Source organism: Prionailurus viverrinus, chromosome B3 (genome assembly GCF_022837055.1).
Source record: "Prionailurus viverrinus isolate Anna chromosome B3, UM_Priviv_1.0, whole genome shotgun sequence".
Taxonomy (NCBI): domain Eukaryota; kingdom Metazoa; phylum Chordata; class Mammalia; order Carnivora; family Felidae; genus Prionailurus; species Prionailurus viverrinus.
This window is the reverse complement of record NC_062566.1, coordinates 23,865,321-23,889,392: the sequence shown is the minus strand read 5'-3', so window position 1 is coordinate 23,889,392 and position 24,072 is coordinate 23,865,321.

Sequence of the window (24,072 nt, the reverse complement as noted above, 5' to 3'; positions counted from 1 at the left end):
CCAAAGTATGGAAAGAGCCCAAATGCCCATCAATGGATGAATGGATAAAGAAGATGTGGTATATATACATACAATGGAGTATGACTTGGCAATCAAAAAGAATGAAATCTTGCCATTTTCAACTATGTGGATGGAACTGGAGGCTATTATGCTAAGTGAAATTAGCCAGAGAAAGACAAATATCATATGACTTCACTCATATGAGGACTTTAAGAGACAAAACAGATGAACATAAGGGAAGGGAAACAAAAATAATATAAAAACAGGGAGGGGGACAAAGCATAAGAGACTCATAAATATGGAGAACAAACAGAGGGTTACTGGAAGGGGGATGGGAGAGCAGATGGGCTAAATGGGTAAGGGGCATTAAGGAATCTACTTCTGAAATCATTGTTGCACTATACACTAACTAATTTAGATGTAAATTTAAAAAATAAAATCAATCAATCAATCAGGCATAGGAACACAAAATAAAATAAAATAAAATATGGATATAAAATATGACAGTAAAAAAAGTGGGGAGAAGAGTAAGGAATGGGTTCAAACTTAAGGGACCGTCAATGTATTATAGACTACTGTATGCAGAAGATGTTATAAACAAACCTAATGGTAACCACAAATGAAAACCCACTAATAAATATTCAAAGAACAAAGAAATCTAACAAACCATGAAAGAGAGCAAGAAAGAAAAAAGGATCAGGAAAACCTACAAAAATAATGCAAAACAACACAAGGGCAATAAATACATATCTATCAATAATTGCTTTGAATGTAAATGGACTTAAACCCTCCAATCAAAAGACATAGAGTGACAAAGCCAATAAAAACATGAGATTCATCTATATGCTGCCTACAAGAGACTCATTTCAGACTTAAAGACACCTGAAGCTTGAAAATGAGGGGACAGAGAAACATTTATCATGCAAATAATGTCAAAAGAAAGCCAGGGTGGCAATACTTACATCTCACAAAATAGACTTTATTTTTTTGTTGTTCATTTATTTTGAGAGACAGAAACAGTGTGAGTTGGGGAGGGGCAGAGAGAGGGGGAGAGAGAGAGAATCCCAAGCACGCTCTGCACTGCCAACTGGAGGCTGATATGGGACTCAAACTCAGAAATTGCAAGATCAACCTGAACCAATACCAAGAGTCAGACACTTAACCAACTGAGCAACACAGGAGTCCCTCACAAAATAGACCTTAAAACAAAAGTCATAGTTAGAGAGAAAGAAGGACTATATAATAATATAATAATGTATAATATAAATATTAATCATAATAAATATATAAATATGGGACATATATAATATATAATAAAATAAATATATAACAATGTATAATTATATATAATAAGGGGGACTCTTATTGTCCTATATATAATTGAATATATAATATAATATAATGTACAATAATAATAAATGGGACAATCCAACAAGTAGCTCTTGAAACATATTTTACATCTTCTTTCATATTCACTATTCATATGAAAAACATTGTATTTAATATGCAAAAATGTTATGCTAACAAGCTTTTTTGCATTTATTTTTTTACCTGGGAGGTTGAATAAATATTTTTAGGTTAGCCATTTACTTTTTCTATTGCAAATTTTTTCTTCAAGTTCTTTGCTTTTATGCACTGGGAACTGAATGTTCTTATACTTGTTTTAGATTGAATTCTTTCAAACAAAAATTACATTTTCACCAAGTACTCTGCCATTTAATTCTTGAGTATATATTACATGTATTTGTGAGGTGGTATGAGACGTTATAATTTATTTGGTCAAATATATTAGTCAATCACATTGCATTCCCACATTCTTTTTTTTCTCCCCCCTTCTTCATTCCTTTCTAAACATAGGAAGTTTTGCACCATTTTTATGTGTATTGTCCCTGTATTATACATCTGTTTTTCCTAATTGTTACCTTTTTACATTTTGTAATTAGACCTATTTTTTAAAAAAACAATCATTATCTTCCATCTTGTGGAACACATTCTTTGTCATTCAACTAAAGATCATCTATACAATTTTTTGCACATATGAATACCTTTATGATTATATAGAGGGTGAAATTGTAACTTTGGATACTGCTTTCTACATATTTTTAAAAATGTAGATTTTCCAGGTCTTTTAACTCCAGTCTTTCATCCATTTAAACTTGAGTTAGAGATTCATGTTAATGTGATTATTTTATTGTTATATATACATACATATATATGTGTGTGTATATATATATGTGTATATACACATATCTACATGTATATGTGTGTATATATGTGTATATATATGTGTATATACATATATATATGGCAGTTTCAAGATTTCAATTCCATTAGGGAGGATGAGTTAAGATGGCAGTGTGGTAGAGGGCCCCTTGGCTAGTCTCATTGCCTGAACATGGCTAGATCAACACCAAATCATTTTTGAACACCTAGGAAATCGAGTTGAGGATTAAAATTTTTTATTTATTTTTGAGAGAGTGAGAGAGACAGAGTGCAAGCAGAGGAGGGGCAGAGAGAGAGAAGGAGACACAGAATCTGAAGCAGGCTCCAGGCTCTGAGCTGTCAGCACAGAGCCCTACACGGGGCTTGAACTCACAAACCGAGAGAGATCATGACCTGAACCGAAGTCCGACGCTTAACCAGCTGAGCCACCCAGGCACCCCTCGATTTAAGGATTAAGAGAACATTCTGCATAATTTGAGGGTGAGAATGTGGCATATACATGGTGCAGAGAGGGAAACGGGGAGAGAAAAGCCACAGTGCTGCAGTGGAGTGGGAGCCCTTTTCATGGAAAGGAGGAGAGAAGGGGAGAGAGATAGCAGTGCATCAGGCTCGTGCAAGAAACTACTCCCCTAAAACCTTTGATGGGTAAATTGTGAGGACTATCACAAGTTTTTGGAAACAGTAGAGCTGAAATTCTGAGTTTTTGGAAGTCTGTGACATTCATTTGAGTATATTCAGGTGGGTGGCGGTGCTCCAGGGGAGAGGGAAGGGAAGCTGGGAGCGAACAGCAGACTGCATGGTACAAGGATCCCATGGGTCGCACTGGGACAGAAAGTTCCCCTTTTCCAAGTGCATTTGGAAGACAGTACACTGCTTCTCCAAGGACAAAAGATCTGGCTGGCACCTTTGAGTAGCTCTTCAACAGCAGAAGACAGAAGCATGTGCAGAGGGCAGAAAAAGTGGTTGCAGCTTTTCACTGTGCTTCACTATAAACGCCAGGAACCTGCACAGCCCTGGGACTGCTTTTCTGGGTCAGAATGGTGCAGCAATGGCGAGGCTTTCCTCTGCAAGAGGAGAATGGGTCCATGCCTTGCCAAGTTCTTCAAGATTTGGAGTTTTGAATCCCAATCACACACCAGAGATAAAGCACAGGAGAGCTGTGGCACTCTGTGGGTCGATGGCCCAGGCACACAGGGTTAAGGGCAGGGATCTGACACAGGAAGCATAGGACACGGAAAAGGAGATCACTTATCTGTGAGAATGACCTGAACAGAGGTGAGCACCAGCTCCCCGACACCAGAAGAGAGAGTGGGGTTGACCCCATCTTACCCTACCCACCAGAAATGCTGGACTTCAGCAAACAATACAGTACCCCAGGCAAGGCTGCAGCCACCTACACCAACCCCCCACCCCTGGGCCCTACAGCAACAACTTTATAAAGGTAGGTCTAATTGTGTGGCAGCACAGCAGGCCTATCCCCAACAAGACCAACACAGGCTTCCCCACATGCACCAAATCTACTGATCATAGAGCACTCCAAAACAGCAGTTTCGGTTCTGGTGGAAATACAACCAGGCTTTTTTATTTTTATTTTTTGGAATCAGGCTTATACTCTTTTGTTCATTTGTTCTTTTGCCTTTTCTCATTTTTTGGATCAGGCTCCTTTTTCTTGTTCTTTTCTTCTTATTCTCTTTTGCTTTTTTTTTTTTTTTTTTTTTTTTGGAATTAGGCTTATAGTTTTGTTTGTCTGTTTTTTAGGGTTTTTTGTTCCTTTCCTTTTTTTATTTTTTTGGATCAGGCCTTTTCTTTTTTTCTTTTTTAATTTAAATCCAAGTTAGTTAACACATAGTGTGATAATGATTTCAGGAGTATAATTTAGTAATCCATCACCTACATACAACACCCAGTGCTCATCCCAAATGCCCTCCCTAATGCCCATCACCCATTTAGCCAATCCATCTACCCAGTATCCCTCCAGCAACCCTCAGTTTGTTCTCTGTATTTAAGAGTCTCTTATGGTTTGCCTCCCTCTCTGTTTTTATCTTATTTTTTGCTTCCCTTCCCCTATGTTTATCTGTTGTGGTTCTTAAATTCCACATATAAGTGAAATCATATGATTTTTGTCTTTCTCTGACTTATTTTCCTTAGCACAATATACACTAGTTCCATCCACATAGTTGCAAATGCCATGATTTCATTCATTTGAATGTCAGGTAATATTCCATTGTACCACATCTTCTTTATCCACTAGTCAGTCGATGGATATTTGGGCTCTCTCTTTAATTTAGCTATTGTCAATAGAGCTGCTATAGACATTGGGGTGCATGTGTTCTGTTGAAACAACACTCCTGTATCCTTTGGACAAATACCTAGTAGTGGAAATACTGTGTTGTAGGGTAGTTCTATTTTTAATTTTTTGAGGAAACTGCATACTATTTTACAGAGTGGCTGCACCAGTTCACATTCCCACCAGCAGTGCAAAAGAGTTCTCCTTTATCTGCATCCTCACTAAATCTGTTGATTCCTGAGTTGTTAATGTTAGCCATTCTGACAGGTGTGAGGTGGTATCTCATAGCGGTTTTGATTATTTCCCTGATGATGACTGATATTTAGCATCCTTTCGTGTGTTTGTTACCATTTTGATGTCTATATTAGAAAAGTGTCTATTCAGGTCTTCTGCCCATTTCTTCACTGGATTATTTGTTTTGGGGGGTTGAGTTTGATAAGTTCCTCATAGATTTTGAATACTAACCCTTTATCTGATACGTCATTTGCAAATATCTTCTCCCATTCTGTTGTTTGCCTTTAGTTTTCCTGATTGCTTTCTTTGCTGTGCAGATGCTTCAACTTGATGAGGTCCCAATAGTTCATTTTTGCTTTTGTTTCCCTTGCCTCCAGGGACACATCTAGTAAGAAGATGCTCTGGCTGAGGTCAAAAGGTTGCTGCCTATTTTCTCCTCTAGAATTTCGATGGTTTCCTATCTTACACTTAGGTCTTTCATACATTTTGAGTTTATTTTTGTGTATGGACCAGGTGCATTTTTCTGCATGTCACTATCCAGATTTCCCAACACCATTTGGTGAAGAGAGTCTTTTCCATTGGATATTCTTTCCTGCTTTGTCAAAGATGAGTTGATCATATAGTTGTGGGTCCATTTCTGGATTCTCTATTCTGTTCCATTGATCTATGTATCTGTTTATGTGCCAGTACCATACTGTCTTGAGGATTACAGTTTTGTAATTAAGCTTGAAATTTGGAATTGTGATGCCTCCAGCTTTGTTTTTCTCTTTCAACATTACTTTGGTTATTCAGGATCTTTTCTGGTTCCATACAGTTTTGAGAATTGTTTGTTCTTGCTCTGTGAAGAATGCTGGTGATATTTTGATAGGGATTGCACTGAATATGTAGATTGCTTTAGGTAGTATTGACCTCTTAACAATATTTATTCTTCCAATCAATCTTTGTGTCTTCTTCAATTCTGTCATAAGCTTTTTATGGTTTTCAGTGTATAGATCTTTACATCTTTGGTTAGGTTTATTCCTAGGTATCTTATCATCTTCAGAGCAATTTTAATGGGATTGATTCCTTGATTTCTCTTTTTACTGCTTCATTATTGGTATATAGAAATGCAACTGATTTCTGTACATTGATTTTATATCCTGTGACTGCTGAATTCATGTATCAGTTCTAGTACTTTTTTGGTGGAGTCTGCTGGGTTTTCATGTAGAGTATCAAGTCATCTGCCAAAAGTGAAAGTTTGACTTCCTCCTTACTGATTTGGATGTGTTTTACTTCTTTGTGTTGTCTGATTGCTGAGGCTAGGCAACACTATGTTGAATAACAGTGGTTTGAGTAGACATTCCTGTCATGTCCCTGATCTTAAGGGGAAAGTTCTAAGTTTTTCCCCATAGAGGATGATATTAGCTGTTCTTTTGTATACAGCTTTTATGATCTTGAGGTATGTTCCTTTACTCCCTACTTTCTTGAGGGTTTTTATCAGGAAAGGAAGCTGTATTTTGTCAAATGCTTTTTCTGCATCTATTGAGAGGATCATGTGGTTCTTATCCTTTCTTTTATTAATGTGATGTATCACATCGATTGATTTGCATTATTAAACCAGCCCTGCATTGCAGGAATAGATCCCACTTGATCCTGGTGAATAATTCTTTTAATACTTTGTTAGATTTGGTTTGCTAGTATCTTGAGAATTTTTGCATCCATGTTCATGGTGGAAATTGGTCTGTAGTTCTCATTTTTAGTGGGGTCTTTGATTTTGGAATCACTGTAATACTGGCCTTCCAGAGTGAGTTTGGAAGCTTTCCTTCCATTTCTATTTTTTGGAACAGCTTCAAAAGAAAAGGTATTAATTCTCCTTTAAATGTTTGGTAGAATTCCCCAGGGAAGCCATTGGTGTATAATTGCTCATAATATTCTTATTATTGTGTGTATTTCTGCTGTGTTGATTGTGATCTCTCCTCTTTCATTATTGATTTTATTTATTTGGATCCTTCCCTTTTTCTTTTTGATCAAACTAGCTAGGGGGTTATCAATTTTGTTAACCAAGAACAAGCTCCTGGTTTTGTTGATCTGTTCTAGTGTTTTTTTTTTTCATTCTGATATCATTGATTTTTGCTCTAATCTTTATTATTTCCCTTCTTCTGCTATTTTTTGGCTTTATTTGTTGTTCTTTCAGCTCCTTTAGGGATAGGGTTAGGTTGTGTATTTGAGATCTTTCTTCCTTCTTTAGGAAGGCCTGGATTGCTATAAACTTCACACTTATAATGGCCTTTGCTGTATCCCATAGGTTTTGGGCTGTCGTGTTTTCATTTTCATGGGCTTCCATGTACTTTTTAATTTCTTCTTTAATTTACTGGTTAACCCATTCATTCTTTAGTAGGATGTTCTTTTATCTCCAAGTATTCATGGTCTTTTCAACCTATTCTTGTGGTTAGTTTCAGGTTTCACAGCATTGTAGTCTGAAAATATCATGGTATGATCTGAATCTTTGTGTACCTGTTGAGGGCTGATTTGTGACCCAGTATGTGATCTATTCTGGAAAATGTTCCGTGTGCACTCAAGGAGAATATGCATTCTGCTTCTTTAGGTTGAATTTCTGAATATATCTGTTAAGTCCATCTAGTCCAGTGTGTCATTCAAAGCCATTGTTTCCTTGTTGATTTTCTGCTTAGATGATCTGTGCATTGCTGTAAGCTGGCTGTTAAATTCACCTACTACTATGGTATTATTATTGATGAGTTTCTTTATGTTTATCATTAATTAATTTATATATTTGATGCTTTAAGTTGGGGCATAAAGAGTTACAATTGTTAGATATTTTTGTTGTTACAGTCTTTGTTTTAAAATCTAGTGTGTCTTATATAAGTATGGCTACTCCAGCTTTTTTTTTAATATCCATTAGCATGATAGGTGGTTCTCCATCCCTTCCCTTTTGATCTGCAGGTATCTTTAGGTCTAAAATGAGTCTCTTGCAGGCAGCATATATATGAGTCTTGTTTTCTCATCCATTATGATACCCTATGTCTTTTGATTAGAGCATTTAGTCCATTTACATTTAGAGTCATTATTGGAAGATACTAATTTAGTGCCATTGTATTGCCTGTAGAGTTGGTGTTCCTGGTGATGTTCACCAGTTCTTCCTATTCTCTGTTTCTTTTCAGGTTTTTTGTTTTGTTTTCTTTTCTCCACTGAAATATTCCACCTTAAAATTTCTTGAAGGGCTGGTTTAGTGGTCACAAACTCCTTTAGTTTCTGTTTGGGAAACTCTTCATGTCTCTTTCTATTTTGAATGACAGCCTTGCTGGATAAAGAATTATTGGCTGCATATTTTTCCAATTCAGCACATTGAATATATCCTGCCACTCATTTCTGGACTGTCAAGTGTCTATGGATAGATCTGCTACAAACCTGGTTTGTCTTCCCTTGTAGGTTAAGGACTTTTTTTCCCCTTGCTGCTTTCACAATTCTTTCCTTGTCTGTGTATTTTGTGAATCTGACTATGATATACGTTGGTGATGGTCATTTTTTGTTTAATCTAATGGGAGTTCTCTGTGCTTCTTGGATTTTGATGTCTGGGTCCTTTCCCGGATTCAGAAAGTTTTCTGCTACAATTTGCTCACATAAATCATCAGCCCCTTTTTCTCTCTTCATGTTTGGGATTCCTATATTTCAGATGATATTACTTTTTAATAAGTCACTGAGTTCTCTAAGTTTTTTCCATGATCTTTTGCCTTGGTTTCCTTCTTTTTTTCTACTTCATTGTTCTCCATAATTTTATCTTCTATATTACTGATTCAGTGTTCTGCTTAGTCAATCCTTGCCATTGCAACATCCATTCGAGATTTGCATCTTGGTTACAGGATTTTTAACTTTGGCTTGAATAGATTTTAGTTCTTTTATCTCGGTAAAAAGGGAATATTTTATCTCTGTAAAAAGGGAATGTCTCTTATGCTTTTTTCAACCCTATTCTTATACTCATGCTTTAAGTTTTAGTTCAGACATCTTACTTATATCTGTGTTAATTAAATCCCTGGCCTGCATTTCTTCCTGTTAATTAAATCCCTGGCCTGCGTTTCTTCCTGTTCTTTCTTTTGTGGTGAATTCTCTCATCTTTCATTTTGGAGGAAGAAAAAAATTAACAAAATTAAAATTAAAAAATTAAAAACAAAACAAATAAAATAAAGGAAGCTAGATCTTAGGTGTGTTTTGGTTTTCTTGTTGAAAGAAGCTTTATAGAATAGAGAAAAAAGGGAAAGGGAAGTGAAAAAAGTGAAGAAAAAGTTTCAAATTAAAACATGTAAATGATAAAATAGAATAAAATAAAGAAATAAAATGGAATATGAAATTTTTAATTAGAAAATTAAAAATTAAAAAATAATTTTCCCTTTCTGTATTCAAGAAAGAGGAAAAAAAAGAAAGAAAAACACAGTTAAAGCAAAAACAAGAGTGAAGAAAACAAACTGATAAATGAGCCAGCAAACGTAATGAAACCTGAATGAAGTTACATCAAGTTTCCCCTAGAACTGACACTTTGAAGCACATTATAGTCTGGTTAGCTAAGCTGGTGGAGGAATTTGTGCTGGTGTTCTGGGGGATGTGCCTGGAAGGTGCAGTTGGGTGGGGTTTGGTATAACACCTCCCTTCTCCACTAGATGGCACTTATTAGCATACTGGGGTGGATCCGTGTGATACACATGCCCATGCATGGTAGAGGTGAAAATGGTTTCACCCAACTACTTAGTCTATGATGCAGGAACTTCATGCTCTCACCAACTTGTGATCAAGCACACCTTTTTTGTCTCAGGCCTCTGTCAGCTCCCCACCTCTACCCTGTTTGTGTCCAAGCTGTCTGCCTACCAGACAGTACCTCCTGCCAGAGTTTTATCTTAGATGGGGTTGTGTTTCAAAACCCCACACTTCAGAGATCCCTGTGCCTTGGACCCATGCTGACTCTCTGGGGGAGGGTCTCACTGAGCAATGGCCAGACACCAGCTTTCCCCAGCAAACATTCATATGATCACACAGGGGCAGAGGTTCAGAGATTTTGGCAAATCACAACACACAGCCAGCACAAGGTTTCACCACATTCTGGTGTCTTTCTCCCATTACCAGCAAATGTGGCTGCTCTACGGGATCTACCAGGACCTTTGCCCACACAGAAGCCATATGGCCTCTACCAAATGAACTCCAAGCAGAGGTACTGATATTCCCTGTGTGGCACATGGACCCCTCAGACCACACTGCCTGCTCCTGGGGATTCACCCTACTTCTTCACCAGAGCACTGCCAGGCAGTGAGCTCTGAACCTTCAGACTCTGAACTCCACTGTTTATAGAATCCAGGTGGTATTGAAACCGTCTCCTTTCTCCCCATCAATGGTTTTGGGGAACAGATTTCTTTTTCAGTCACCTGCAAGTGTTTTCACTCTTTCAATCTTTCTCTCCAGCTACTTTCAGGGGGAAGGCTTTTCTTGTGCCATCCCAATGCACCACACTCTCCCCCATTCTCTTTCTTGCTCTGTCCTCTTTCTGTGAAAATGGCTCCCTACACTCTGCAGCTTTTCTCTCCCCCAATTCACCTCTCCACACTGTGTACCTGCCAAGTTCTGTGGCTCAATTTATGCATATTGTTGGGTTAATCCTCAGATCAATTTTGTAGGTGTTCAAAATGGTTTGGTGCTGGTCTAGCTGCGTTTCAAGGACAATACAAGATCAGGGTCCTCATGCTTTCCACCATCTTAACTCCTCTCTCAGGACTTTTATTTAATCAGGCCTATTTTAACAAACAATCAAAGAACACCTAGTGAAAAGCCCAAACACTCCCCACTGCAAACAAAGAGTAACTCTGAAGAGGACTAACCTGGGTAAAAGACCAGCCAAATCACAATAGCAGAGTGCAACAGCATACACTAAAAACATTTCCTGAACTGCCAAGCCCTGGACAGTATAAACCCCTTCTTAATATAACATTACACTCAGAATCAGGAACTGTAACATGCTTTCCTAACATGCAAAAAACAGAAACTTAGACAAAATGAAAACACGGAGGAATTCTCCCCCAAAGAAAGATCAAGAAGAAACCAGAGTCGAGATATGCTCAAAACAGGTATAAGTAATATATCTGAACAATAATTTAAAACAAGAGTCATGAGAGTACTAGCTGGCTTGAAAAAAATCAAAGCATAAAAGACTCAAGGGAAGACCTTGCTGCAGATATAAAAGAACTAAAAACTAGTCAAGCCAAATAAAAAAATGTTATCACGGAGATGTATAATCATCTGAATGTCATTGCAACCAGGATGGAAGAATCAGAGGATCAAATAAGTGATATAGAAGATAAAATTATGGAAAATAATGAAGCTGAAAAGTAGAGGGAAATAAAACTATTAGATCACAAGTATAGACTTTTTGAAATCAGCAATTCTTAAAGCACAATAATATCTGTGGCATAGGAGTCTCAGAGAAGAAGAATGGGATAAAAGGGACAGAAGGTTTATTCAAACAAATTATAGCTGATAACTTCTCAAATCTGGGGAAGGAAATAGGCATTCAAGTGCAACAGGCACAGAAAACTCCCCTTCCAAATTCACAAACAGGTCTACACCAAGACATATTATAGTAAAATTTGCAAAATATAAAGATAAAGAGAGAATTCTGAAAGTGGATAGGGACAAAAGGCCCTTAATCTACAGGACTAGACACATAATGTTAGCAGAAGACCTCTCCACAGAAACTTGGTAGGTCAGAAGGGAGTTTCATGATGTATTCAATGTGCTAAACTGAAAAATACACAACCAAGAATACTTTATCCATCAAGTCTGTCATTCAGAATAGAAGGAGAGAAAAATAATTTCCAAAACAAATAAAAACTAAAGTTCATTAACACTAACCCAGTTCTGCAGGAATTATTAAAGGGGACACTTTGAGTGGCAAAGAGAGACCAAAAGAAACAAAGACTAGAAAGTAACAGAGACGATCTACAGGAACAGCAAATTTAAAGGTAATACAATGACAGTAAATTCATACCTATTGATAATTACTCAGAATGTAAATGAACTAAATGCTCCAATCAAAAATATAGAGAAAGACAGATACCATATGTTTTCACTCTTATGTGGATCCTGAGAAACTTAACAGAAGGAGGAGAGGAAGGGAAAAAAAAGTTAGAGAGGGAGGGAGCCAAACCGTAAGAGACTCTTAAAAACTGAGAATAAACTGAAGGTTGATGGGGGGTGGGAGGGAGGGGAAAGTGGGTGATGGGCATTGAGGAGGGCACCTGTTGGGATGAGCACTGGGTGTTGTAAGGAAAACAATTTGACAATAAATTTCATATTAAAAGAAAAAAGAAAAATGTAGGAAATCAGAATGGATTAAAAAAAAAAAAAAAACCAAGACTCATCAATATGCTGCTTATAGGACACTCACTTTAGATTCAAAAAACCCTCCAGATTGAAAATGAGGGGATAGAGAACAATTTCTCATGCTAATGGACATCAAAAGAAAGCTGGAGTACACATACTTATATCACGCAATCTAGATTTTAAACAAAAGACTGTAATAAGAGATGAAGAAGGGCACTATGTCATAATAAAGGGGTTTATCCATCAAGAAGATCTAACAATTATAAATATTTATGCCCCCAACTTGGTATACCCAAGTATATAAATCAATTAATAACAAAGAAACTTGTTGATAATAATACAATAATAATAGAGGACTTTAACACCCCACTTATAGCAATGGACGGATCATCTAAGCAGAAAATCAAGAAGGAAACAATGGCTTTGAATGACACATCAGACCAGATGGACTTAACAAATGTACTCAGAGCATTTAACCCTAAAGCAGAAGAATACATGTTCTTTTCAAGTGCACATGGAACATTCTCCAGAATAAAGCACATACTGGTTCACAAATCAGCCCTCAATGAGTACAAAAAAATCCAGATCATACCATGCATAATTTCAGACTTAAAACCTATGAAACTTGAAGTCAACCACAAGAAAAAAAATTGGAAATACCACCAATACATGGATGGTAAAAGAACATCCTACTAAAGAACAAATGGTTTAGGAGAACCTAGGTGGCTCAGGAAGTTAAGCATCTGACTCTTGATTTTGGTTCAGATCATGAACTCAGAGTCATGAGATTGAGTCCCATATCAAGCTCCATCCTGGGCATAGGGCCACTTAAGATTCTCTCTCTCTTCCTCTCCCTCTACATCTCTTCCACACACACACTCTTTCTATCTCTCTATCTCTCTCTGAAAAAAAAAAAGAATAAATGGGTTAAGCAGGAGATTAAAGAAGAAATTTTAAAAATACATGGTAGACAACGAAAATGAAACCACGGCAGTGCAAAACTTTTAGCATGTAGCAAAGACAGTCACAAGAAGGAAGTATATAGGAATGCAGGCCTTCCTCAAAAGGAATAAAAGTCTGAAATACACAACCTAATGTTACACCTAAAGGAGCTGGGAAAAGAACAGCAAATAAAGGTAAAAAACCAGCACAAGAAGGAAAATGATACATATTGGAGCAGAAATAAATGATAGAGAAACAAACAAAAGTAAACCACAGTAGAACAGATCAATGAAACTAAGGGCTCATTCTTTGAACAAATAAACAAAATAGATATACCCCTAGCTAGACATACAAAAAGAAAGGAGAAAGGACTCAAATAAATAGAATCATAAGTGAAAGAGGAGATATCACAACCAGCACTACAGAAATACAAACAATTATCAGAAAATATTATGAGCAATTATATGCCAACAAATTGAGCAATATGGGAAAAAATGGATAACTTCCTAGAAACACATAAACTACCAAAACAAGAAGAAATGCAAATTTTAAACATTCCCATAATCAGTAAAGAAATAGAATCAGTAATCAAAGATCTTCAAATAAATAAGAATCTAGGGCTGGATGGCTTCCCAGTGGATTTCTACCAAATATTTAAAGAAGAGCTAATACTTATTCTTTTCAACTGTTGCAAAAAATAGAAATGGAAGAAAAACTTCCAACTCATTCTATAAGGCCAGACATATTCTGGTTTTAGAATCTGGTTTGATTCTAAAACCAGACAAAAACCCTACTAGAAAGGAGTATTACAGAGCAATAACCTTGATGAACATCAATGCAAAAATTCTTAACAAGATACTAGCAAATCAAATTCAACAATACATTAAAAGAATTATTCACCGTGATCATGTGGAATTTATTCCTGGGATGCAGAGGTGGTTCAGTATTTGCAAATCAATCAACATGATATACCACATTAATAGAAAAAGAGGTAAGAACTATATGATCGTCTTGTAGATACAGAAAAAGCATTTGAAAAAATACAGCATCCTGTCTTGATAGAAACTCTCAAGAAAGAAGGGACAGAAGAAACATACCTGAACATCATAATGGCCATATATGGAAGGCCCACAACTAATATCCTCAACGGGGAAAAACTGAGAGCTTTACCTCTAAGGTGAAGAAGAGCACATCAGGATGTTCACTCTCACCACCGTTGTTCAACATAGTACTGGAAGTCCTAGCCTCGGCAGTCAGACAACAAAAAGAAATAAAAAGCATCCAAATCAGCAAGGAAGAAGTCAAACTTTTAGTCTTCACAGATGGCATGATACTCCACGAGGAAATCCCAAAAGACTCCACCAAAATACTGATAGAACTAATACATGAATTCAGCTAAGTCGCAGGATATAAAATCAATGTGCAGAAATCGGTTGCAATTCTATTCACCAATAATGAATCAGGAGAAAGAGAAATCAAGGAATCAATCCCATGTACAATAGCACCCCAAACCATATAATACCTAGGAATAAATCTAACCAAAAAGGTAAAATACCTGTATCTTGAAAACTATAGAAAGCTTATGGAAGAAATTGAAGGAGACACAAAGAAATGGAAAAACATTTCATGCTCATGAATGTGAAGAACAAATACTGTTAAAATGTCGATACTACCCAAAGTGATTTACACATTCAATGCAATCCCTATCAAAATAACACCAGCATTCTTCACAGAATAAGAACAAAGAATCCTAAAATGTGTATGAAATCAGAAACGACCCTGAATAGCCAAAGCAACCTTTAAAAAAGAAAAGAAAATCTGGAGGTATCACAATACCAGACTTCACACTGTATTACAAAGCTATAGTCATCAAGACAATATGGTACTGACACAAAAACACATAGATCAGTGGAACAGAATAGAGAACCCAGAAATGGACCCACAACTGTATAGACAACTGGTTTTGACAAAGCAGGAAAGAATATTCAATTGGAAAAGGATAATCTCTTCAGCAAATGATGCTGGAAAACTGGACAGTGACATGCACAAAAGTGAACCTGGACCACTTCTTACACCATAGACAAAAATAAATTCAAAATGGATGAAAGACCTAAATGCGAGACAGGAAACCATCAAAATCCTACAGGAGAAAACAGGCAGCAACCTCTCTGACCTCAGCCAGAACAACTTCTTACTAGACAAATCTCAGGAGGCAAGGGAAACAAAAGCAAAAATGAACTATTGGGACCCCATCAAGATAAAAATCTTCCTCAAGCAAAGGAAACAATCAGCAAAACTAAAAGGCAACTGACAGAATGGAAGAAGATATTTTCAAATGACTTTCAAGTAAAGGAGTATTACCTAAAAATCTATAATTAACTTATCACACTCAACACCCAAAAAAACAAATAATCCAGTGAAGAAATTGGAAGAAGATATACAGACACTTTTCCAATATAGACAGCCAGATGGCTAACAGCTAAATGAAGAGATGCTCAACATCACTCATCATAGAGAAATACAAATCAAAACCACAATGAAATATCACCTCACACCCATCAGAATGGCTAAAATTAACAACTCAGGAAGCAAAAGATGTTGGCAAGTATGTGGAGAAAGGGGAACACTTTAGCACTGTTGGTGGGAATGTAAACTGGTGCAGCCACTCTGGAAAATGGTATGAAGGTTCCCCAAGAAATTAAAAATTGAACTACCTTATGACCCAGAAATTACACTACTAGGTATTATCCAAAGGATACAAAAATGCTGATTCAAAGGGGCACAGGCACCCCAATGTTTACAGCACCATTATCAGCAATAGCCAAATTATGGAAAGACCCCAAATGTCCATCGACTGATGAATGAAGATGATGTGGCATATATATACAATGGAATATTACTCAACATTCAAAAAGAATGAAATCTTGCCATTTGTAACAATGTGGTTGGAACTTCTTTTGCTAACCAAAATAAGTCAGTCAAAGAAAGATAAATATCCCATGATTTCACTCATTTGTGGAATTTAAGAAACAAAACAGATTAACATAGGAAGGAAAGGAAAAATAAGATACAAACAGAGAAGGAGCCAAACCATAAGAGATTCTAAAATACAAAAATAAACTGAGGGTGCCTGTAGAAGAGTTAAATGAGGCCAAAAACTAATGGGTGATGGGCATTAAGTAGGGCACTTACTGGGATGAGCACTGTGTATTATATGGATGTGTTGAATCACTGAGTTCTACTCCTGAAACCAATACTATAGTGTATGTTAGCTCACTTGAATTTAAACAAAAAAATAAATAAAATAAAAACAAAAAAATTATTTTTCCTTCTTTCTTTTTGTACTTGTTCTTAAAATAGCCATTAATCTCAGTGTCAGGAATACAACAGGCTTTCCTAACAATCACACACAGACACAAAAACAGTGATCCAGACAAAATGACAAAATGGAGGAATTCACCCCAAAAAAAAGAACTAGTGTCATAGACTCTGGGTCTAAAGTTCTTTCTTGTCCAGCAAGAAAGCGGACGTGGGATTAAAATGTAAGAGATGGCTAATGTCCAGAAAAAGACAAAAGCCCCAAATAAGGGTCCTTGCTCTGTATTTATTAAGATCAGAAAGCCCACAAATGTGATAGGCATGCACAGACAATGAATCTGGAACATTAACTCATGGGCATGAGGGAAAGGAGGTTTTGAAGATATATGGTGTTAGGGGTTTGGGTCAATATAAACCAAATTCCTGGCTGCAGGCAGATTGGTGTTAATGTCAGACAAGAGGCACGGTGTTTGTTTATCTTAGTCAGCCTAGGGGATAAGACAGATAGACTGTGCAACCTCAAGGTTAACAAGAAACCTTTCTTTTGCTAATCAGCTCCCCTCCGGGCAGCTTCACAGGCAGAGGTCTATAGCCCTATTTACCTGTTTACCTAATTTGGTCCTTCCTTCCTGTGAAAGCAGCTTTCTGCTATAGTGCTAAATTGGGGGATGTATCTGCACTGAATATTTAATCTTATTTACCTCATATACCTTTGTATTGGGGCCTTTGCCCTGCCCTCTCTATCCTGGGGGCCTTTGCCCCCCCCACTCTATCCTGGGGGATCCCCCCATACCTATTTAGCTAATCTTGCTTACCCAAACTTGGGTGTGAGCATCCTATGGCTTTGTAATTCTTTATGCCTTGTTAACCCATCAGTGCAGGCTCAGGGAATTCCTAAGCTTATTACCCACAAATTAGAAGTCACAGCCAATGATTTAATTAACACAGATTAATTAACACAGGTAAGATGTCTGAAAATAGAATTTTTAAAAATAATCATCAGGGTATGAGCTGAGCTTGAGAAAAGTGCAGGAGACACTAGAGAATTCCTTACTGCAGACATAAAAGAACTAAAAAGTAGTCAGGATTAAATTAAAAAAATACTATAACCAAGATGCAAAACCAAATGGATGCAATGAAAATGAGGAAGGAGTGATGCAGAGGAATTAATCAATAAGAAGATAAAATTATGGACCATAATGAATCAGATTAAAACAAGGAAAGAAAGATATTGGATGATGAATGTAGACTTAGGGAACTCAGCGACTCCTTATAGCATAATAACATTTGTATCATAGGAGTCCCAGAAGAAGAAAAGAGAGAAAAAGGAACAGAAAGTTTATATAAGCAAATTATAGCTGAAAACTATGGCTATCCAAATCCAAGGGGCACAGAGAACCCCGATTAAATTCAACAAAAGCTGGCCATCATGAAAACATATCATAGTCAACTTCACAAAATATGCAGGCAAGGAAAGGATACTGAAAGCAGTATGGGGAAAAAGACCTTAACCTACAAGGGAAGACAGATCATGTTCAGAGCAGATCTTTCCACAGAAACTTGACAGGCCAAAAGGAAGAGGCCTGATATATTCACGTGCTGAATGGAAAAATATGTAGGCTGAGAAAACTTTATCCAGCAAGGAATTCATTCAAAATAAAAGGAGAGATAAAGAATTTCCCAGACAACAAAAACTGAAGGAGTACATGACCACTAAACCAGCCCTGCAGGAAATATTAAAAGGAACTCTTTGAGTGGGAAAAAAAGACCAAAAGCAACAAAAACCAGAAAGGAACTGAGAACATCACCAGAAACACCAACTTTACAGGTAACACAATGGCACTAAATCCATATCTTTCAATAATCACTCTGAATGTAAATGGACTAAATGCTCCAATGAAAGGAAATAGGGAATCAGAATGGATTTAAAAAAAAATAAGACTTATCTATATTTTGCCTGCAAAAAACACATTTTAGACTTGAGGACACCTGCAGATTGAAAGTGAGGGGATGGTGAACCATCTATCATGAAAATAGATGCCAAAGAGAAGCTGGAGAGGCCATACTTATATAAGACAAACTAAATTTTAAAACAAAGACTGTAACAAGAGATGAAGGGCATTATATCATAATTAAGGGGTGTATCCACTAAGAAGATCTAACAATTATAAATATTCATGCCCCAACTTGGAACACCCAAATAAGTCAATTAATAGCAAACATAAAAAAAAAACTCATTGGGGGGCACCTGGGTGGTTCAATCAGTTGAGTGTCCAACTTCAGTTCAGATCACAATCTTGCAGTCTGTGGGTTCCAGCCCCAGGTTGGGCTCTGGGCTGTCAGCTCAGAGCCTGGAGCCTGCTTCGGATTCTGTGTCTCCCTCTCTCTCTGCCCCTCCCCCGCTCATGCTCTGTCTCTCTGTCAAAAATAAATAAATAAATAAACATTAAATAAATAAATAAACAAACAAACATTTAAAAAATTAAAAAAAGAAAAGAAAAGAAACTCACTGGTAATAATACAATAACAGTAGGGGACTTTAACACTTCACTTAGCAAGGGACAGATCATCTAAGCAGAAAATCAAAGAAAACAATGGCTTTGAATGACACATTGGATGGACTTAACAGATAAATTCAGAACATTCCACCCTAAAGCAACATAACACACATTCTTCTTGAGTGCACACAGAACATTCTCCAGAATAGAATACATACTGGGTAACTATCAGGCATCAACCAGCACAAAATTATTGATTATATCATGCATATTTTCAGACCACAATGCTATGAAACTTGAGGACCACCACAAGAAAAAGATTGGAAATACCAAATATACATGGAGGTTAAAGAAAGAATTGGTTAACCAGTATAAAAGAAGAAATAAAGAAGTACATGGAAGTCAATGAAAATGAAAACACAACAGTCCAAAACCTATGCTATGCAGCAAGTAAGTCTTAAGGAGGAAGTATACTGCAATATATCAAGGCCTACATCAAGAAGCCAAGAAGCAAGAAAGGTAGAAAATACATAACATAAACGAATACCTAAAGCAGCTAGAAAAGGAACAGCAAATAAAGCCTAAATCCAGCACAAAGTGGGAAATAATAAAGACTAGGGCAAAAATAAGTAGTGTAGAAACAAACAAAAAACAGCAGCACAGATCAATGAAACTAAGAGCTGGTTCTTCAAAAGAATTAATAAAATTGATAAACCTCTAGTCATACATCTCAAAAAGAGAAGAGAAAGGACCCAATAAATAAACCACGAATGAAAGGGGTGACATTACAACCAACATCACAGAAATATAAATAATTATAAGAGAATATTATGGAAAATTATATGCCAACAAACAGGACAATCTAAAATAAATGGATACATTCTTAGAAACATACAAACTACCAAACCTGAAGCAGAAGGAAATAGAAAATTTGAGCACACCCACAACAAGAAAAGAAATTGAAACTGTTATCAAAAAATTCCCCCCCAAAAAACAAAAGTCCAACACCAGATGGCTTCCTAGGGGAATTCCACCAAACATTTAAAGAAGCATTAATGCTTCTTCCTCTTAAACTGTTCCCCCCCCCCAAAAAAAAATAGAGAGAGAGAGAGAGAGAAATCGAAGGAAAACTGTCAAACTTAGCCTATGAGTCTGGCATTACTGGATTCCAAAACCAGACAAAGACCCCACTAAAAAAGAGATATAAAAGTATGCATTAATCAACTATTTGTGTTATTTGGTAAGGCTTTTGGTCAATAGTAGCTATTAGAAGCTGTTGAGCAGTCAAAAGTTTTACTGGGATTTTCAACTGTATGGGGCCAGGCACCCTGAACCTCCATATTGTTCAAGGGTCAACTGTATATGCTATTGGCATAATTTTATAGTATAGTTTTGCTGTGCAATACATATAAGCTGAACAACATTGGAAAATGAATGAAACCCACTGGATGTGCAAGGGTCAAATTGAATAGCACATGTTGTGCACACCAGGAGTGATAGTCAAATGATACAGAGTGGTTTGGCATAGAGTGGTTGAATCACAAACAAGTTTGAGGGGTATGGTATTTGGTTGGGAAATTGCTGATGAGCAGGAATTTGAAATCAATGGCACAACCTGGGTTGAAAATGTGATGACTCGCAATGGGTATGAGGCATATAGACTGGACAACACAATTGGTTTGCAAATTATTAGGTGCATAGAACATCTAAATGTATAAGGAGTCAAGTTAGAATGATATAGAATGGGTAAGCAAGAAGTTGTTATTTCTCTATAAGTTATAGTTAAATGGCACAGTGTGTATGCAAAGTACAGAAATGGAGAAAACAGCCTGGTTATGCATCAGATGCCAGGTGAATTCTACAGAGGGAGCTCAGGCAGGTGGCTTTTGGGGGGTGGATGGGACTGGGACCATCCTAGGGACATAGCCATAAGGCTGCTAGAAGCCATGCTAGCATTTGGTCAAATCTCTTAGTGCAGTGGTTTAGATGGAGTTGTTATATGCCAAGATTTCTACAATCCTCACCCCCAGGGCCTCCCAGGATGCCCTGTTCCACCAGCACAGGGGTGGGTGGGTCCCACAAAGGGGTACAGGTGGGCTTGAACAAATCCCATGGTCATCCCTCTCCAGCCAGATCGTTCCAGTCCTCTAGGAAACATTTTTTGAGGTGCTGCCAACCCTAGGAGTAAGAAGCCAGTCCCAGTAACCCTTTCCAGGCCTCCCTACATGGTCCAAATGGACCTGGAAACATTTTCTAGAGGGTCATGTGATGACAAGGGCCCATGTGGGACTATGGTCAGACCACTGACTCCTCCACAGACGTCTCTGACTGGACACTCCAGAGACATGAAAAATATTTAAAAGGCACATCTGACCACCTAACCACACCCAGGACTGTGGCCAAAACCATGTTATCACTGGGCCTCCCTTTCCATCCCAAGCTTTTCACTGCCTTCAAGTGGGACTAAGAAAAAATTTCAAGAGGCCTATCTGGTAGCCAGGCCTCTCATAGGACTATGTTTGGGCCCCAGCACCATCCCATGCCATAGACCCAGTGCCATAGACAGGACTTAGAAACGTTTTCCACAGGCACATCAAGTGATGAGGGCCCACACTTGACCATGGTCAGGATACCTCCACAGAGCTTCCTAGACACCCAAGCTGTGCTTGTCACCAAAGAGAGCTTAGGAAATTTGTTGGGTGGTGCTTTCAATGAGACCTCAATGAGCGTGGAGTGCAATCTCAGAGTGTAGCTGACCTGCCTGCAGTGTTCCTTTCTCTGGTGAGGGATATGAAAATATTCAGAGGGCTGAGACAAGCAGGCCCACATAGGAAACCGCCAGGCGTGGGCAACCCCTTTTTGGTTCTTACTGGCCCCCATCATTGGAGTGGGCCTTGGGAATGTTTGGGGAGTGCCTTATGTGACTGGGTCCCATGCAGGGCCACAGCTGGGTTATAGACACCCACCTAAGACCTCTATGGCCAGCTTGGACCAATCCCCGTTTGCCAGAGGCATCTGACAACCATGGCCAAGACCAAGGTGCCCTGTTGAGTTCCCCATGTCAGTCACAGGCTGATGTCCACCTCCAGAGAGGAACATAGAAAAAGTTTCTGGGGGCACATCAAAACCTAGACCTCATGAAGCACCCTCCCTGGGCAGCCCTTACTGGCCACCAGTACCCACATTCTCCAGAGGGCATATCCAGAGGCCATCCAATGACCAGATCCACACAAGACCAGGGCCTGATCCTTAGTGCCCTCACAGGCCTCTGTGGCAGGATGTTTCTATCTCAGCCACTGGAGGTGGGTTGAGAAACATTTTGGGGAGGCACCTCTTTACTTAGGAATCAAGTATCAGCTCAGGTCAACAGGAAGGCACAACAGGTCACCCCAGTTCTAGTATGATCCCACTTGGGAGACTAGAAGCTGAATGCACATTCTGAAAATGTTTATGCCTCCCTCCAAAGGGGAAACCACCAGAGAAGTCCTGGTATAGAAGGGCACCATGGGTCTGGCTGTGGCCTTTCCTGGGAACTTTGGAGGCACCCCCAAAACATTTCTAAGTCTCTAGCATGAAAAGGCTTGAGAAGGCCAGCAAGTCCTCAAGAAGGAGCTCTGATGGGTCATGGTATTAGGAACCCCACCTGAAAAGTTTCTAATTCCCCCTTCACAGACCAGGACCAGTCCACTTAGTACAGACAGGTCTGGGGAGTGCACTCTGGGCTGGCCACAAGTCCCACATGAGTCCTGGTCATTGACTGTATCTCCCAAGAACATTTCCAGTTTCTCCTCCAGAGGTGAGCATTGCCTCAGGTTGGCCATGGATGAAGAGAAGGGCATTGCAACTCCTCCAAATTTTTGTAAGTTCCCTCCAGAAGCCACTACAGACTTGGGTGGGCATGCAGGTCTGCAATAGGCATCCCCGGATTGGCATAGTCCCATGTGTGGAACATTTGACAGAGATAATCCTTAAATATTTCTAAGTCCCTCCAAGTGGTGGGAGGGGGTCATGGGACAAGATGGACAAGTGGGATAAGGATGGTGCCTTTGGCCAGGCTGTAGTCATGCATGGAGCCCAGTCTTTGCATGCACTTCCAGAAAATTTATCTAAGCACCATACTGGAGGGCAGCACTGATCCAGGTCAGCAAGGGACAGATGGCAGTATTCCTGGCCTGTTTGCTGTCCTATCTTTCATATGTACTTCCCAAAAACTGTTTCCATGTCCATTGCCAAAGGGGTGACCAGCTAGGGCCAGACTTAGAGGTCTACAGAAGATGTCTGGAGGCTTATGGTGTTTTGAATGGGACTCAGTCATCTAAGACACCTTGGGAAAATTATTTCAACTCCCCTTTCAGAAAAGAGATGCTAACCCAGGCCAACCAGAGAACCCCAGGAAGAGTGGCTCAATCTTTAAAAAGTCCAAGTCACTGGGAGTGACCTGTGGAAAGTTTTCTAAGTCTCCCTCCAAAGGTCAAGACCAACTGGCTGGACAAAGAAATAGAGACACATATAAGCATATGCATATACTTTGATTTTTAGAGATGTACAGAAAGCAATTAGATTATAGGTTTGGGGTCCTGAGAAAAACTACTTACACAGATTTGAGAGTGATAAATGTACAGACGACAGGTGAAACTGGAGTAGAAAAGACTGCTCAAGAATAGAGTAAAAATTCCCTTTCATAGAACCATCTAATACTATGATTTTCTCCTTCTTGTAAGATTTGTGTAATCATGTGCAGTCTATGTTTTAGGTAGTTGCTATGGCGTCTGAATGGTCTGCCCAAAATTTATATGTTGAAATCTATTAAGTTGAAATCTATTAATCTATTAAATCTATTAATCTATCCAGTGATGATGGTATTAGGAAGTTGGGCCTTTGAGAGGTAATCAGGTCATAAGGACAAAGCCGTTATGAATGGGATTAGTGCCCTTATAAAAGAGACCCTAATGAACTCCCTTGCCCCTTTCACCATGTGAGGATACCTTCACCCAACCCCATGCTGGCACCCTCATTTTGAATTTCAGCCTCCAGAATTGTGAGAAATAAATTCTGTTGTTTATAAGCTACCCAGTCTATAGTATTTTGTAACAACAGCCCAAATGGACTGACAGTGGTATATCAACTATCTATTACTACAGTAAAACAATGTAATAAATCACATGAAACCCTACCAGATCCCTAAAAGAAAACATAAAGAAGTCCACGTAACAG